Source organism: Salvelinus namaycush, chromosome 25 (genome assembly GCF_016432855.1).
Source record: "Salvelinus namaycush isolate Seneca chromosome 25, SaNama_1.0, whole genome shotgun sequence".
Lineage (NCBI taxonomy): Eukaryota > Metazoa > Chordata > Actinopteri > Salmoniformes > Salmonidae > Salvelinus > Salvelinus namaycush.
This window is the reverse complement of record NC_052331.1, coordinates 43,538-61,677: the sequence shown is the minus strand read 5'-3', so window position 1 is coordinate 61,677 and position 18,140 is coordinate 43,538.

Sequence of the window (18,140 nt, the reverse complement as noted above, 5' to 3'; positions counted from 1 at the left end):
GGCGTTCAGATGAGACTGACGTGAGGTAAAGAATATTTCATCAATAGAAGACTAATTGATCAGATATTAAAATATCTGAAGAGTTATATTCTGAAAAGTATAACTTTGTAATCTGAAGATTTTTCTTAGTGCCCCAACTTCCTAGTTAATTAAATGTACATGATTAGTTTAACCACATAATAATTACAGAGAATTGATTTGATAAAATACAGTCTTCACCTTTAATGATGCCAAAGACACGACATTTTATGACGCCCTGTGCGAGGAATCTAAGATAGAACGAGACTTTGCTGTTGAATTATGTATATATCGATTGTGCGAACAGAATTGTGCAAACAGACTGTTGTATGCGAATAGAGAAAGATATTGGTTGCGTGTGTGTTTCCATTTGAACAAGCTATGTGGAAGCGCCTCCGGTCGTGTGTCGATAGCGTCAGAGCAATTAGTTGTAAATTCCAGATTTAGTTCTTTAGGCCAAAAGGTAAGATTTCTGTCGGTCAATATTAATTTCTAGAGAAAGGGCATAGAGTCTGTCACGGCCGTCAAATGAAGAGGACAAAAGCGCAGCGTGGTGAGCGTACATATTCCTTTTATTAAGAATGACGCCAACAATAAACAATACAACACAACTGTGAAGCTTAAGGGCTATGTGCCACAAACAAAGTTAACTTCCCACAATGAAAGGAGGGAAAGAGCTACCTAAGTATGGTTCCCAATCAGAGACAACGATAGACAGCTGTCCCTGATTGAGAACCATACCCGGCCAAAACATAGAAATACAAAATCATAGAAAACAAAAACATAGAATGCCCACCCCAAATCACACCCTGACCAAATAGAGACATAAAAAGGCTCTCTAAGGTCAGGGCGTGACAGAGTCAGTAAGGTTAGAAATTAGAGGATAGATCTGTTCGGTGACTGAGCCAAAGTATTATCTGTCCCCCTACCGCACTTTGCCAGTGCGGGTAGACCACAGGCGTATCTGTTTTCATGTGTCTCTCCGGTCAACATAATGCTAGCAAAGTATGCCGAATGGGTTAATGCGAGACGTCACTAGTAAAAACCGCGCTCAATGTGGTATTGAATCCCTTGTGCTGTATAAGAATAGTTGTGGTTTCTGATGTAGCCAGTGGGTAACGTTAGCAATACATTTCTAGTGCTAGGATACAATCCAGCTACTTACAGAAATGTGAGAAATAGAGCGTTTGGCCAAACGTGTGCTATTTCTGCCTCCCGTGTTTCAGAACCGGGTAGGCTCAGTGACTATTAATTTCTCGAGCGAGGACAAAGAGCCAGCCGATTGAAATTGAGTAGATATTAGCTTGACTAGCGATAATTATCTTTCTCTCGTGCGTTTTCACGCGAGCAGAACACAGTGCATTTTGTTGTTTGCCGCTCGTTGCAGTTAAAACATCGCAAAAATAACGCCGGGAAATGGTTTGGACATAATGACTTTATAAGTAAACCCACCCTATTTTGTGCTTGGAAGTGAGATTTCTGTACAAATATGATTTGTTTAGCACGATAGGCTAAGCTAACAAAGGGAAAGCAGACATTTTGGTTTTCTTGTGTCACGTTGAAATTCTTGGCCTTGCGGGACGGAAGTCACGCCCTTGGTACTGCCGTTTGATTTCTGCTTTCTGCTGAAAACAAAATCAATTGTTTTTGCAAAACATGATCAGTAAACCCCAGTACTGACGGAAGTCCCGCCTCCAGCAGGAATCCCATGTGGCTTCGGCCTTAGGGAGAAGTGAACCTAGTGGTGAATGTACCCTAACAATTAAACTATTGGTGACGCTTATGATAATCCAGACAATCTCAATTGCTTGGATATCATCGTTTAATTCAATTTAGTCAGTTAACTTGTTGAACATACATAATTAGGTTCTTCCAAATAAATGAGACATTTTAAACTTTGCAATAGTAACCTAGATGAACCAACTTCCCAGGTTAATTAAAGTTTAATTCCCAGATATCCTATCCAGGTATGATTAATCAGTATCATTTGCTTTTGCAAATTCATTCACGTCCAACTCCCACAGTACTGGTACAGTACTGATGGTTCATTAACGTCTATAAATAGATTAAAATCGTCTTTGCAGCTTCCAACATATTCCAAAACCAAACTTTGGAAAATTAGGGAAAACATTTTTCCTTTCAAATGTTCTAATAATGTGCAGGCCATCAGAGGGGGAAGTCCCCACTCGCCCGCTAATTAGTGAACCTCCACCCATGAATGGATTGATGTCTGACCTCAGCCGCGATACCAACCCTAATTATGCCATTAGCGGAAAAACAGCAGACATGGCGAACAACTCTCTCCAAAATCAACCAGTCTAGACCTGATGTCTTGCCATCTGAGATTGGAATCGGTCCAATACCGCAGTGCACAGCTAAAGCACGAGCAGGTAACGGTAGACATAAAGGAACAGGTGGAGAGAACCGGTAAACCAATGACAAATTCAGAAAAGGGACACATAATGCTAGCTATGGAACTGCGTTTGAAAACTGAACAATTAAATGTACTGTATTTGCAAAAACTTATGACGATGAACGAGCACAAACTCTTCAACAAAATCGTCTTCTACAGGAACAAAATCGCCTTCTACAGGAAGCCAAAACTAAATACGATGATGTCCACACCAAACTAGATAAATCTGATGAGTTATCTACAAACAGGAGCGCTCAACTTGATAACATTTGTCACACCCTGGCCTTAGTTATCTTTGTTAGGTCAGGGTGTGACATGGGGGATGTATGTGTTTTGTATTGTCTAGGGGTTGTTGTATGTTTATGGGGCAGTGTTCAGTCTAGGTGTATGTATGTCTATGGTTGCCTAGATTGGTTCTCAATTAGAGACAGCTGTCTATCGTTGTCTCTGATTGGGAACCATATTTAGGCAGCCATATTCATTAGGTAGTTTGTGGGGGATTGTCTATGTGTAGTGTTTAGTGTCAGCACTATTTGTTATATAGCTTCACGTTCGTTTGTTGTTTTGTATAGTTTGTCAAGTGTTCTTCGTCTTCGTTTATTTAAATATGTATTCATTTCACGCTGCGCCTTGGTCCTCCTCTCTTCAATGTTACGACGAACGTGACATCATTCATGCGATTTTGTTGAACGTTTCTCAAAGTAACACGGTTCTACTCAAAATGCAGCAGACCAAAGACTATCAGTTAATGAACACAATAACTAAGTTGGATGACAGATCAGCAGAACTCATTGAAGTCGCTGACCAAATAAATGATGAGAGAAATCAGGTGATGAAGATGGAAATATTGATTTCTAAGCAAGCGGAAGAAATCTTATCAATGAATCTCTTGCTCCTTACTCTAGACCTTTATCTGCAAACCATGACAGATAAGTTTGAGGCCGAAAGGAGCAAATGCGACACTCATTTGTCCAAAATCAGTACTCTCAGCACTCAAGTGAACTCTGTAATGCAGCAGAATACCACCATTAGGTACAATCTGGAGGAAGTCCAGAATGGTCATGCTCTGCAGCGTGACTACCAATCCAAGCAACCGGAGCCCTGTACTCAAAGGAGTAAAGACGATAGGTTTCAGACTTTGCCTCCCTCATGTGTCCCTCAGTCTTTTCCTCTTGTCCATTTGGCACTGAGTAATATGGTGCCTCTTGGCCAACAAAGCCATAGCTTGGCTTCTCCTCTTGGCCTTCCAATTTCCCCACAGGATGAAGCCAACCCTCTCCGTCCGCTTGCCGCAGAATAACTTGACAAACTCGTCAAGAATTTCCCCACCTTTGACCCCGTTCCAGGTCAGCCAAACAATACTGAAACGTTCCTATCTGACATAGAGGACGCATTGGATGGCTACCCGAACGCTATGGGTTATGACAGGGTTTACCTGTTGAAGCGAATGTCAAATAGACACGTGACGAGGTTCAGTTGTCTACAACAGCAAAACGTGCTAAAAGAAGACCATGCTAAACTTGCCACAGCTTTGAAATTAGAATTCAGTGGTTCTGCGACTCACAAACACGATAGCTCACTGGCTAACACCGTCAAAAAAGCTTGGAACGAACACCCACAAGCTTACTATCATAGGCTTTGTTCAGCTTACTTTAGCCTACTCACTGAAACAGGAATGGAAGAGCTGTTACCATTCAAACAAATGTTTCTGTCGAACATGTATCTCACCTTCAGTACCTACTTGCAGCCCATGTTGTCTTGCCTATCTTACAACTCAGAGAGCTTGCAAGCACAGATTTTGAGGCATCAAAAGCTCACAATGCTAGGAGCCCTGACCACTCAGTTTTGAAGTTTGACCGGGAGCACTCACTCCAGTTAGAGGGTGCATTATCAGGTATTGGAGCATTGAGAGATGACGCACAACAACAGTTTCTACCACGAAACCACGATTCCAATTCTGGTCAAAATAACTGTAAAGTACGTCACCATCAAAACGACTACCGCTACAATCGACCTGTTTGCTACGTTCCTGCATCCAACCCAAAAAAGTGTCAGAGCACAAGGGTAACAAAGGGTTAAAGAACGATCAAAACGTAGACCAATGTTCTCTAGAAGTTCCACTACGTGAAGAACTAAAGTGAGAAGAATGTGAGTAAAGGGTTAAAGATAAGTCACAAGAACTAGATGGGGATTTACCGGACACCAGGTCTACAGGAATTAACACCCATAGCAAGGACGTTGAAATTCAAATTTCTCCCGCCCTCACTTGAAACCCTATCCAGGGCCCGCTTGATCAAGAAACAAGCCCACAGGCTTTGTCTATAGACTCTGATACAAAGGTTGTGAAGAAAAAGGTCAAAAGCTTTGTTAAAGCTAAGCCCAATCAAAACCCAAAAAGTCGATCTGCTTCCACCTTGAACAGAAATGGCACATCACGTCGTTGCGAACGACCACTCCACTTTGTGGGGAATATGTCCACCAAACGCAACTCTAAATGGTCATACCAGGAAACAGTCCTGGAGGACTGCTTAACTTGTCATGTGCTAATTGATTCGGGCGCGACAATATCGCTCATCTCTCAAACATTGTTCGATGATCTCAAAAGGGCTTTAAAAGTGGAACGATGTGACACTACACTTTCACTCAGTTTCAATCAGACTACCTCGCCTCTCACATTGAGAGTCATGCTGAAACTACACTTCCAGGACGTATCGCTCGTTCACCCTGTGTATGTTACCAGCCTCAAATCTGTACCCCTGCTACTCGGAGCAGACTTGATGGTTCGGTTACTCCCACTGATGGCTTCTCCACTGACCACACTGTCTGTCTTCCCCTAATGTTATCTACAACGCAGTCATTCACGAGGGGTGTCTGTTGAAAGCACCCCTTTGGAAAAATATGTTTCGAAAGCTCTTGCTGCAGAATCCGATCCAAAGAGATATTATGATATCTCGACACATTTCATCAGCAAACCTGATTGACCATTCTTTTCATGATTTCGAGCCAGCTGTCTCTGTGAATGAGCAACTTCCCTCCTCCTTGCAGTTGTGCAATACGGTAGTTAAGATGAACTTCTCTTGCCCGTCGGACACTTCCACAAGCACTGTGGACATCTCAGCAAGAAAAACATTGTTGTGCAGACTGTACTCTGCTTCCGATGATACACCTTTCACATTGTGGGGGACTGTCAGCCCTTACAATGACACTAATGGCGTCAGTCCAGCAACTGACCCGGTGACACTTTGTGATATCACAGACAGATATCCTCATCTCAGATCGCAGGTATTGAAGAGGTTGCCACACGCAGACGCAGTGGTGACTGACAGGCCTCGACAGCCACTGAGCGTTTTGAAGCACAAACACCAGGAGATTTGGTTGAAAGGTTACAGCCATTCTCATAACAACGCGGCCCCTGACAACTCGTACTTAGGGCCGACCTTTTAGTTTGTGCCTCCGATACCCACACCACCCGCTGGTGGGGGGGTCCCAAGACACAAAAGGGGGAATAGTAGCCCAGACCCATGATGAGCCTCATCGAGGCCGGTGGGGGGGCGAGACTACATGCAACACCGTACGAGGCCGCCAGAGCAGAAAACAAATCTAGTTATAAATTCCCCTGTGAGAACAGTGAGGAGCAGACAGGCGCCTAGAAGGGGATAATCTTAGAACACATCTAAGAGATTACTGAGGTGTACCACACTGGTCGTAAAAGAAGTCCTCTACCAAAACCTGCGGGCTCTCCTTCACTGCAGCCGAGGTGAGTAAAACATTTAAACGTGTTAACCCTCGCAAGGCTGCAGGCTCAGACGGCATTCCCAGCCGCGTCCTCAGAGCATGCGCAGACCAGCTGGCTGGTGTATTTACGGACATATTCAATCAATCCTTATCCCAATCTGCTGTTCCCACATGCTTCAAGAGGGCCACCATTGTTCCTGTTCCCAAGAAAGCTAAGGTAACTGAGCTAAACGACTACCGCCCCGTATCACTCACTTCCGTCATCATGAAGTGCTTTGAGAGACTAGTCAAGGACCATATCACCTCCACCCTACCTGACACCCTAGACCCACTCCAATTTGCTTACCGACCCAATAGGTCCACAGACGACGCAATCGCAACCACACTGCACACTGCCCTAACCCATCTGGACAAGAGGAATACCTATGTGAGAATGCTGTTAATCGACTACAGCTCAGCATTTAACACCATAGTACCCTCCAAACTCGTCATCAAGCTCGAGACCCTGGGTCTCGACCCCGCCTTGTGCAACTGGGTACTGGATTTCCTGACGGGCCGCCCCCAGGTGGTGAGGGTAGGTAACAACATCTCCACCCCGCTGATCCTCAACACTGGGGCCCCACAAGGGTGCGTTCTGAGCCCTCTCCTGTACTCCCTGTTCACCCACGACTGCGTGGCCATGCACGCCTCCAACTCAATCATCAAGTTTGCGGACGACACTACAGTGGTAGGCTTGATTACCAACAACGACGAGACGGCCTACAGGGAGGAGGTGAGGCCCCTCGGAGTGTGGTGTCAGGAAAATAACCTCACACTCAACGTCAACAAAGCAAAGGAGATGATTGTGGACTTCAGGAAACAGCAGAGGGAGCACCCCCCTATCCACATCGACGGGACAGTAGTGGAGAGGGTAGTAAGTTTTAAGTTCCTCGGCGTACACATCACGGACAAACTGAATTGGTCCACCCACACAGACAGCGTTGTGAAGAAGGCGCAGCAGCGCCTCTTCAACCTCAGGAGGCTGAAGAAATTCGGCAAGTCACCAAAAGCACTCACAAACTTCTACCGATGCACAATCGAGAGAATCCTGTCGGGCTGTATCACCGCCTGGTACGGCAACTGCTCCGCCCACAACCGTAAGGCTCTCCAGAGGGTAGTGAGGTCTGCACAACGCATCACCGGGGGCAAACTACCTGCCCTCCAGGACACCTACACCACCCGATGTCACAGGAAAGCCATAAAGATCATCAAGGACAACAACCACCCGAGCCACTGCCTGTTCACCCCGCTATCATCCAGAAGGCGAGGTCAGTACAGGTGCATCAAAGCAGGGACCGAGAGACTGAAAAACAGCTTCCATCTCAAGGCCATCAGACTGTTAAACAGCCACCACTAACATTTAGTGGCCGCTGCCAACATACTGACTCAACTCAACTCAACTCAACTTAATATAATGTTTACATACCCTACATTACTCATCTCATATGTATATGTATATACTGTACTATATATCATCCACTGCATCTTGCCATCTTTATGTAATACATGTATCACTAGCCACTTTAAACTATGCCACTTTATGTTTACATACCCTACATTACTCATCTCATATGTATAGACTGTACACTATACCATCTACTGCATCTTGCCTATGCCGTTCTGTACCATCACTCATTCATATATCTTTATGTACATATTCTTTATCCCTTTACACTTGTGTGTATAAGGTAGTAGTTGTGGAATTGTTAGGTTAGATTACTCGTTGGTTATTACTGCATTGTCGGAACTAGAAGCACAAGCATTTCGCTACACTCGCATTAACATCTGCTAACCATGTGTATGTGACAAATAACATTTCCAGTGGACTTCCACCTCAAACAAATGGCAACAATAGTAAATCCTTGCCATGTGTAGGTTCAACTACAATACAACTAGTAAAATGCTCTAATCATGTGTTCCTGTAGGATAATATTTCAGAATAAATCGGTAGGATAACTGGTCCCCTTGAGTACCAGTACCAATGCCAGCAACAGTCAGTCCAGCTACAATCAGTAAGAAGGTTAGAGACCTAACCAATCAAATTACCCTTGACAACAGCGACATAGTAGTTAGGAGTCACTCAGAGTGCAACACGGGGAAGGGAATCTCCAGAGCACTCTTCCAATGGTTAACACACATGCCACAAATAAATAGAACCCTCCAATCAGGAGGAAAGCTATTAGAAGCCATGAACCATGATCACACCGTGTACGACTGGTCCAGTGCTTATAGAGTACTTCCATTGTGAGGTTAGCTCCTCCATGGATAACATAGCTATGAAATTGACTTCTTCATACCTATCGCCACTACAATAGTGGAAGACGCAGTGACTCGTAATAAAACCATTACAGACTAACTCAACAACAATTCTGACTGACATTGACATTGGCATTGAACTGAAAATTACCTGATTACCTCAGACTCATTCTGAACAAGTTGTAGTCTGCCAGGATACTTGGTTGTCTTCCCTTGACATGCTTGCTTGTGTAAGCATAAACGCACATGTACAATGGAACATCCAATACGGATTTAGGCTAGGATCACTTAAGGGTTCGAGCAAAATACCAGCCTTAGTAAAGTTGAACATTTACTTTGAGGCCTTAGACTCTACAGCTACAGTACTCACCAGTTTTCTTCCCAGAAGCCCATGCAGTGGTTCCTCCTTTAAAAGTTGCATCATACTGCGGCACACCCTGCGTGCTGCTGCAGCATTCTGTGGCACGTCATTTAATTCTCAGCCATTTTTTCTGTTACTGTAAGTTATTGCTAGTTTGACCACCAGAGGGCATCTTTGAGAAGCATTTGATAGTATTCTGTATTGGCATTACCAGAGATTTTTTTTGTTGTTGTAATAACACAGTAATAACACAGTATTTGGGATTGAGTTTAAGAATTTGTCTTAATTCATTTGATTAATATTATGGTGTTTCCATAATATTATGGAAACGCTTCGCTATTGTTGGCAATGAGACCTGCTCACATTGTTTTATAGTTCAAATGTAAACAACAAAATGTAAACAACAAAAATAATATTGGAACTCTGCGGTCTTCACATTGTTTCCTATGGGGGAAATATAGGCATGTCTGTCCATTTTGCCAAATATCTTGCAATGTGTATATTTAAAAAAAATTAAAGTCGGGTTTAACCGGTGTGAAATGGCTAGCTAGTTAGCGGGGTGCGCGCTGATAACGTTTCAATCGGTGACGTCAATTGCTCTGAGACCTTGAAGAAGAGCCGTGGCTTTTGTGGAACAATGAGTAACGATGCTTTGAGGGTGGATGTTGTCTATGTGTGCAAAGGGTCCCTGGTTTGAGCCCAGGTAGGGGCGAGAAAAGGGACAGAAGCAAAACTGTTACACGGGCACCATTTTAATCAGGAGAATATCCTCTTTGTAATTATGTAAGTCTGGGCAGCGAGCTCGTTTGTCATCGATCGCTTGACCAGAAATAGTCAAAGTTTTTTTTATTTTTTCCCTACTTTTTCATTACAAAGACATAAGCACAGTTGACAGTTGCGGATGTTTACTTTCTACACAAGTTTTTTTTCTTCCAGTTTTGTCAGATAAACAGATTGTAGTGGTAAAATAAAAAGGGATACATTTTTTATGGAATTCTAAGCATCACTCCAGTCAAAACAGGCTCTGCTAACGTTCAAATCCATTACCATAAAAGTGTTAAACAAATCAAAACATATTTTATATTTGAGATTCTTCAAATTAGCCACCCTTTGCCTTGATGAAAGCTTTGCACACTCTTTGCATTCTCTCAACCAGCTTTATGAGGTAGCCACCAGGAATGCATTTCAATTAACAGGTCTGCCTTGTTAAAAGCTAATTTGTGGAATTTCTTTCCTCCTTAATGCATTTGAGATAATCAGTTGTGTTGCGACAAGATAGGGGTGGTATACAGAAGATAACCCTATTTGGTAAAATACCAAGTCCATATTATGGCAAGAACAGCTCAAATAAGAAAAGAGAAATGACAGCCGATCATTACCTTAAGGCATGAAGGTCAGTCAATACGGAACATTTCAAGATCTTTGAACGTTTCATCAAGTGCTGGCTCTCATGAGGACTGCCACAGGAAAGGAAGAACCAGAGTTACCTCTGAGGCAGAGGTTAAGTTCATTAGAGTTACCAGCCTCAGAAATTGCAGCCCAAATAAATGTGTCACAGAGTTCAGACCTGCTTGGGCCAAGAAAGACGTCTTATGGAAATTAGACCGGTGGAAATCTGTCCTTTGGTCTGATGAGTCCAAATTTGAGATTTTTGTTTCCAACCGCCGTGTCTTTGTGAGACGCAGAGTAGGTAAACGGATGATCTCTGCATCTGTGGTTCCCATCGTGAAGCATGGAGGAGGAGGTGTGATGGTGTGGGGGTGCTTTGCTGGTGATACTGTCTGTGATTTATTTAGAATTCAAGGCACACTTTACCAGCATGGCTACCACAGCATACTGCAGCGATACCCCATCCTATCTGGTTTGCGCTTAGTGGGACTATGACCCAACACACCTCCAAGCTGTGTAAGGGCTATTTGACCAAGAAGAAGAGTGATGGAGTACTGCATCAGATGACTTGGCTTGCACAATCACCCAACCTCAACCCAATTGAGATGGTTTGGGATGAGTTGGACTGTAGAGTGAAGGAAAAGCAGCCAACAAGTGCTCAGCATATATTGGAACTCCTTCAAGACTGTTGTAAAAGCATTCCAGGTGAAGCTGGTTGAATGCCAAGAGTGTGCAAAGCTGTCATCAAGTCAAATGGTGGCTACTTTGAATAATCTAATTTTTTTGGTTACTTCATATGTGTTATTTCAAAGTTTTGATGTCTTCTCTATTATTCTACAGTGTAGAAAACAGTAAAAATAAGAAAAACCCTTGAATGAGTAGGTGTGTCCAAACTTTTAACTGGTAATATGTAGTAAAAATATATATTTACATAAAAAAAAACTGATTTATAGATGGGGGATTGGAAATGATGCAGACAATTAGATCTTTAATATTATAGCTGATCTACCCCCCTAAAACATGTATATTAATACTTTATACCCCTTTCACACCAATAACCAGGGTTTTACCCTGTATATTTGAAGTGGGTTTAAACCGTGTCTGACCCATTCATACTAAACCTGCGACACAGGCAGTAAGCATGCAGGGCCGTTCATGGAAAAGACCGGTTCAGCACACTAGTAGTGCTGTTGTGCTTGGACATTACTGACTATGGGTCAGTGAATACAGATCGACCCATACAGACCAATGGCTAACCCATGTTTTACATGTGATGTTAGTTAGGCCCTAATTCCATCTTGATTGTTTGTGTTTTGAATATTGTGGAAGAAAGAATGGTTTGAATATTGTGGAAGAAAGAATGGTTTGAATATTGTGGAAGAAAGAATGGTTATCTGACCTGTTTGTGTGTATCACAGATCTGTGCATCAGCCAGGTTATAAACTATAAAAAGGGCAGGCTAGTCCTCGGGCAAGTTGTTGGGAATCCCTGCTGTAATGAATCATCTGTTGGCTCACATTAACCTCCCTTTAGGACAAGGGGATCAGACTCCCTCCCTAGGACAATCAAGTCCTGCCTCATCTGTTGGTCAGTGTGATTGCATTGTTTAATGACATCTTCAAACAATTGTTCTGTACAGTATCTTATAATGTTGTGACGAATGCCCTTTGTTTGAATGTTAGTGCTTGTATCAAGTCCCTCTGACCATACAACTGAAAATATAAAAATTGAGATGATGAAGATCAAGATGGAGGCGGGACTTCCTCCGCAAAACTCTTTACCAGTTGTCTGGTAAGATAATGTTGGTAGTCTGTTTCCATATCTGCCTGCGTTTCTGCCAACCCAATTTGTCGTTAAAGAGGAGAAGTTGGCTTGTATCACAGACAATCAATGATAATGACCGTCTGTTTGCTGAAATTAGCCTGAATATTCTCTTTATTTCTCCCTTTACTGTAGGACAAGGGGGTCAGACTCTCTCCTGCCTCTTCTTATTTGCATTGTTTAATGGCATCTTTACATTTTTGTTGTAAAGTAATGGACAGAGAACTTTCACATACAATGAGAGTGATAGTAATGATGATGATATAGATGATAGCTACAAGTTTGACTCTTGAGCTGTGTCTAAACCGTATTAGCTGTTAAATCATTTCTCTGACATTGCTGCCTCAGACAGGGTTTAAGAAGTCTTCCTAAGTGTATTGGTTTTGTTAGGCAAGTATGACTCTGTGTACGCGACATGAACACAGCTAGTCATGAATGTGTCATTTCACATCACAAAAGGGGCAGGCCCAGGTACACAAACACATTCATTCATGATCCAATTTTGGCAGAAATGTGCTGCCTGTGTAGACTACTGCCTGATTTGTAACATGCTGTTAGAAATTAGGTAAAATGAATTTGAGTTTCCTTGCATTAACTTAGGGATCGGTGTCCCTTCCACAGGACGGTTGAGCTAGCATAGGCTAATGTGATTAGCATGAGGTTGTAAGTAACAAGAACATTTACCAGGACATAGACATATCTGATATGGGCAGAAAGCTTAAATTCTTGTTAATTTAACTGCACTGTCCAATTTACTGGAGCTATAACAGGGAAAAAATACCATGCTATTATTTGAGGAGAGTGCATAGTTGTGAACTTCAACATTTATTAATAAACCAGTTAGGCACATTTGGGCAGTCTTGATACAACATTTTGAACAGAAATGCAATGGTTCATTGAATTAGTCTAAAACTTTGCACATACACTGCTGCCATGTAGTTGCCAAAATCTAAATTGCGCATAACCTGGAATATTACATTTTGGCCTTTCTCTTGCATTTCAAAGATGATGATACAACAAAATATTTTGTTTTATCTTTTACCAGATCTAATGTGTCATTCTCCTACATTAATTCCACAAACTTCAAAGTGTTTCCTTTCAAATGGTATCAAAAATATGCATACGCTTGCTTCAGGTCCTGAGCTACAGGCAGTTAGATTTAGGTATGTCATTTTAGGCGAAACTTGAGAAAATGGGTCCCTCCCGACCAATCCCCACATTCTTCATGTTGGAAATATTGTCTCAATGTCCAACCTTTTGATGTTAGAGTACTGAAAAGTCTATCTCTGTTGTAACAAAGGGATTTTTAACTTCCATTTCTGCAGAGTGGGAAAGAGAGTTCCTGCAAGGTATTTATAAAACTTGCCAACTTCCCCCTCTTGCTCTCTGGTGGAAGGAGGGGGCTCTCTCTCTGATCCTCACCCAGGAAGGAAAGTCAAAAAAAACAAATGCTTCCCTTTCACTTTTTCCTGTTCTGTCACCGAGTTTGGTTCCTGACCCTCCCTCTATTCCTTAGTAATACTAGACCCTTCCCCCTCCTCGCTCTCTGGCACCTTTTCACTCTCCAGCTCCTTCTTTCTCTCCTTCTCCTCTCTCTCATGCTCTGTCCTAGAGTTTGTCTCCTGTCTCTCCAATTCCTTCTCTCTTTCTCTCTGCTCTTTAGAGCTGGGCCCATGATGGCGTTTGATGTGGTTCTTCAGACTGATGTGAATTAAACACTTCTCACAGTGACGGCACTTTAAAGGCCATTCCCCTTTGTGGAGGCACATTCATTGTTCATTCATTGGCACACAGGACTTGAGGAGGCTCTTCTGGATGAAAGATGTTTGGCACACTTGGCAAGAGTAGGGCTTCTGCCCAGTGTGGACCAACATTTGTGTCTTCAATGTAGTAAAATGATGCCACTCTGTGCCACAGTCATGAAAAATGTACCTTGGCCCCCGATAGCTTCAAAAGTGCCTATTCCTTCATTCATGTAATTTAGTCTCTCCGAGCAGTCAGGGCACTAATATGGACACCTCACCTGGATGGCTCTCCTCATGTGCCAGTTTGTCTAACTTGGTCTTGAAAGGCTGGAGGCAGAACTTACAGGGATAAACATGGTATTGGTGGTGGAGACGTCTCAAACTCTACACCCATTTCAGTACTACAACACTGACCACAGTCTACACAGCGGTGTGGCTTGATCTTGTGCTCACAAACGTGACGTTTCCCCTTGTTGTACCTTGTATGAACAATGAATGTGCCACAGTCTGGGCAGAGGGGGAGATGGTTTGTTGTGAGAGTGGTGTAGTTCGTCAGGGTTATGTGGGTTGTCAGAACAATACCCCATTACAACATCCTATTAAAATGTCTTCCTCATCCGACAGCACCCACTCATCTGAACTATCCTCCTCTAGATTCTCCTCATCCTCTTCTTCATCCTCCTCTTGCCCCTCTCCATCCTCTCCTTTCTTATTAGTCAGTGCAGGGTCATTGTCGTCAACAGACTCGTCACTCAAATAGACAGTCGTCTCAAAAACCAGGGTTGGAGTGTCATCATTTTTGCTGCAGAAGATGTGATCAGTTTCAGTGGAAGAAACTCTGCCTGTAGGTTGCTACAGAAATGCTACTTGGCGATGATTTTTAACTTGCTTGTATTTGCATTCATATATAATGCATATTGCATTCATAATATTTTTTTACATTAGTGAGTGGAAAATGTACCTCATGAGCAAAGGATGTGCCAGTCGATGCTGTGGTTGTTGATGGGGACAGAGTTCCATCAAGATAGGGTGTATAATCTGGTGGTCCTCTGGAGTCCTTCACAGACATGCTTGAGCTCTTATCTTTCTTTTCAGAGCTGATGCCACTGGTGGTGGTGGGTGAGGACGAATAGGGCTCATGTCCAGAAAGTAACAGGTTGAGATATCCTTGTGGAGCATCCTCATTTGGATGGCTGTGAATGAAATAGCAACAACACGATCATCAATTTACATTCTTAATGGAGAGTGTTTTAAAATGCATGGCTGTCTTTTGAAATGCACATTTTATTAAGCTCTCTGGGGTAGGTGGGACGCTAGCAGAGCACGAAATTCAAAAATACTAAATTCAAATATTTAACGTTCTTGAAAATATATGTGTTATACATCAAAATAATGCTTTACTTCTTGTTAATCCAGCCGCTGTGTCAGATTTCAAAAAGGCTTTACGGCGAAAGCAAACCATGCGATTATCTGAGGACAGCGCCCTGCATACAAACACATGAAATCATATTTCAACCAGGCAGGTGCGCCACAAAAGTCAGAAATAGCGATATAATTAATGCCTTACCTTTGAAGATCTTCTTCTGTTGGCACTCAAATGTCCCAGAAACATCACAAATGGTCCTTTTGTTCGATAATGTCCTTCTTTCTGTCCCAAAAATGTCCATTTATTTGGCGCGTTTGATTCAGAAATACACCGGTTTCAACTCGCCCAACATGCCTACAAAGTATCGAATAAGTTACCTGTAATGTTGGTCCAAACATTTCAAACAACGTTCCTAATCCAACCTCAGGTACCTTAAAACGTAAATAATCGATCAAATTTAAGACGGAATAAACAGTTTCTAATACCGGATAAAAACAATGTGAAATACGCTCCAGTTCACGGGCACCAAAACAGTAGAGTCCACCTGGAGTGACAGTTACAATGAATAGCACTACTTCTTCATTTCTCAAAAGAAAAACATAGAACAATTTCTAAAGACTGTTGACATCTAGTGGAAGCCATAGTAACTGCAACCAGGGTTCCTATTAATAAGGGAGTCCCATAGAAAACCATTGGAAAATCCTATGACCTCAATTATTTTCTCCTATGACCTCAATTTACCACCTGGGGGCGCAAATTAATTACTTAAAAATCATACAATGTGATTTTCTGGATTTTTGTTTTAGATTCCATCTCCCACAGTTGAAGTGTACCTATGATAAAAATTACAGACCTCTACATGCTTTGTAAGTAGGAAAACCTGCAAAATCGGCAGTGTATCAAATGCTTGTTCTCCCCACTGTATATCAAATACTTGATATACAGAACAAGTATTTGATACACTGCCGATTTTGCAGGTTTTCCTACTTACAAAGCATGTAGAGGTCTGTAATTTTTATAGCATAGTTTTGTTTGATAAAATTTTTTTTTTTATATCCTAACATGATCCATGTTGTATACAGCGTTTTGCATTATATATATATATATATATATATATATATATATATAGACCTGAGGCATACCATGTATTAGCATAGCCTATGTGTATGTTATGTTGGCTATTGGTTAACATATTTCATTATAGTGAATTATTGTGTTCCCAATATTCTATATAATATATGTTTATAGATATGTGTTGTGTATTTGATGTATTGATGCAAGGCTCATCCGTAAAAATATTGATGCAGGGCTGACTCCCTGCTAAAATAAAGGTTAAATAAAATAAGTAATAGTAAACTTTTTAAATTCTCAATAGAGGTAGAGACTCGGATGACCTCTGGGAGCCAACTCCAAAGAGACCACAATTAAGTCCTCCATCCCTCACTCATTCAAACGTAGGAACTGGTTCCTCCAGTCTGACCCATGCTGCTATCTCTGGCTCCACACCCACCCCCGCCTGACCAAAATACATAACTGCAGACCTGAATGTGCCTCAGTGCCAAAAGAGGTAGACGTCATTGTACTCTGTGCCTCAAGACATCTCCCATCCCCTGTACTACTTGCACTGTTACCCTCTGCTTCACAGCAGAAAGAGACTGCTATGGGACTTGGCATCAGCAGCACAATCTTGTGTAGAGGACAGTGGGTGCTCTAAATCCTCTAATTGTCGACAGTGTGTAAATATATTTTTCACTTTGTGTGTGGTTTGTGCACTTATGACATTAGATCAGTGTTTGCTGCTAATTTGGCCCTTATTTTAGTTAAATAGTTCACATCTGTGTTGTGAGGCATTGGATCAGCGTTCTCGTCTCGTGTTAGTACCTTTTATGTAGGGAAGCTTCATTGTTTGTTTTATCTTTTACCAGATTTATTGTGTTATTATCCTAAATTCATTTCACATCTCCACAAACTTCAAAGTGTTTCCTTTGAAATAGTATCAAGAATATGCATATCCTTGCTTCAGGTCCTGAACTACAGGCAGTTAGATTTGGGTGTGTCATTTATGTGGAAATTGAGATGAAGGGTCATATCCAGAAGGGTTTTTTAAGCATGTCCCAGTTTAGGTCAACCAACAGGAAAAAGTCAGACTTAGTGTAGGGTACAGGCCGTTTCTGATGGTGGACGATAACACCCAGCAACAGTCAACAAAGAGATATTTGAAAACTTAATGTCTAAAACCAGCAAATCAAAGTGTTTGGGGGCCGACTTGGTTGAGACAACAGAGCACTTTGACACATTCACACATTCCCCCGCTGAAAGATCAACCACAAAATGTTGGCACCATTATAACAGGTTGTAATCAAGCCCTTGTCTCCAGCATGGGAACAGAAGAGGAATGCCTGGTGCAGTAGTCTCAGGTTGGACTACTCCAAATCATCTTGGTTCTGACAAACACACCCACACAAACGCAAGCTTTGGAGGTCCATCAATCCATTTAAATACATCTCACACCCTACAGTAAACTGTGGATCATGAAATAACCTTCACAAAACAGCAGAATGTTAATAACCTATTTATTGGCACTTTATGTAGTGTCCTGTAATACTTAGTTTGAAATGAGACACCATCAGTCATTCATATCGCGTGAAGCTGTACTTAATTTAAAGTCTGATCCCTTTGGGGCGGCAGGTAGCCTAGTGGTTAGAGTGTTAGGCCAGTAACCAAAAGGTTACTGGATCAAATCCCTGAGCTGACCTTTTGCCCCTGAACAAGGCAGTTAACCCACGGTTCCCCGGTAGGCCGTCATTGTAAATAAGAATTTGTTCTTAACTTATTTGCCTAGTTAAATAAGGTTTAAATAAAATGTACTAAATGTTGTCATTTATAACACAAACATAAATGTCTTATCATTTGACACTGTACTTACTATAAAGACTGACGCCTTTAGTCATTCATAACACATAATTTACTTAATACCCATCCCGGATCCGGGATCCT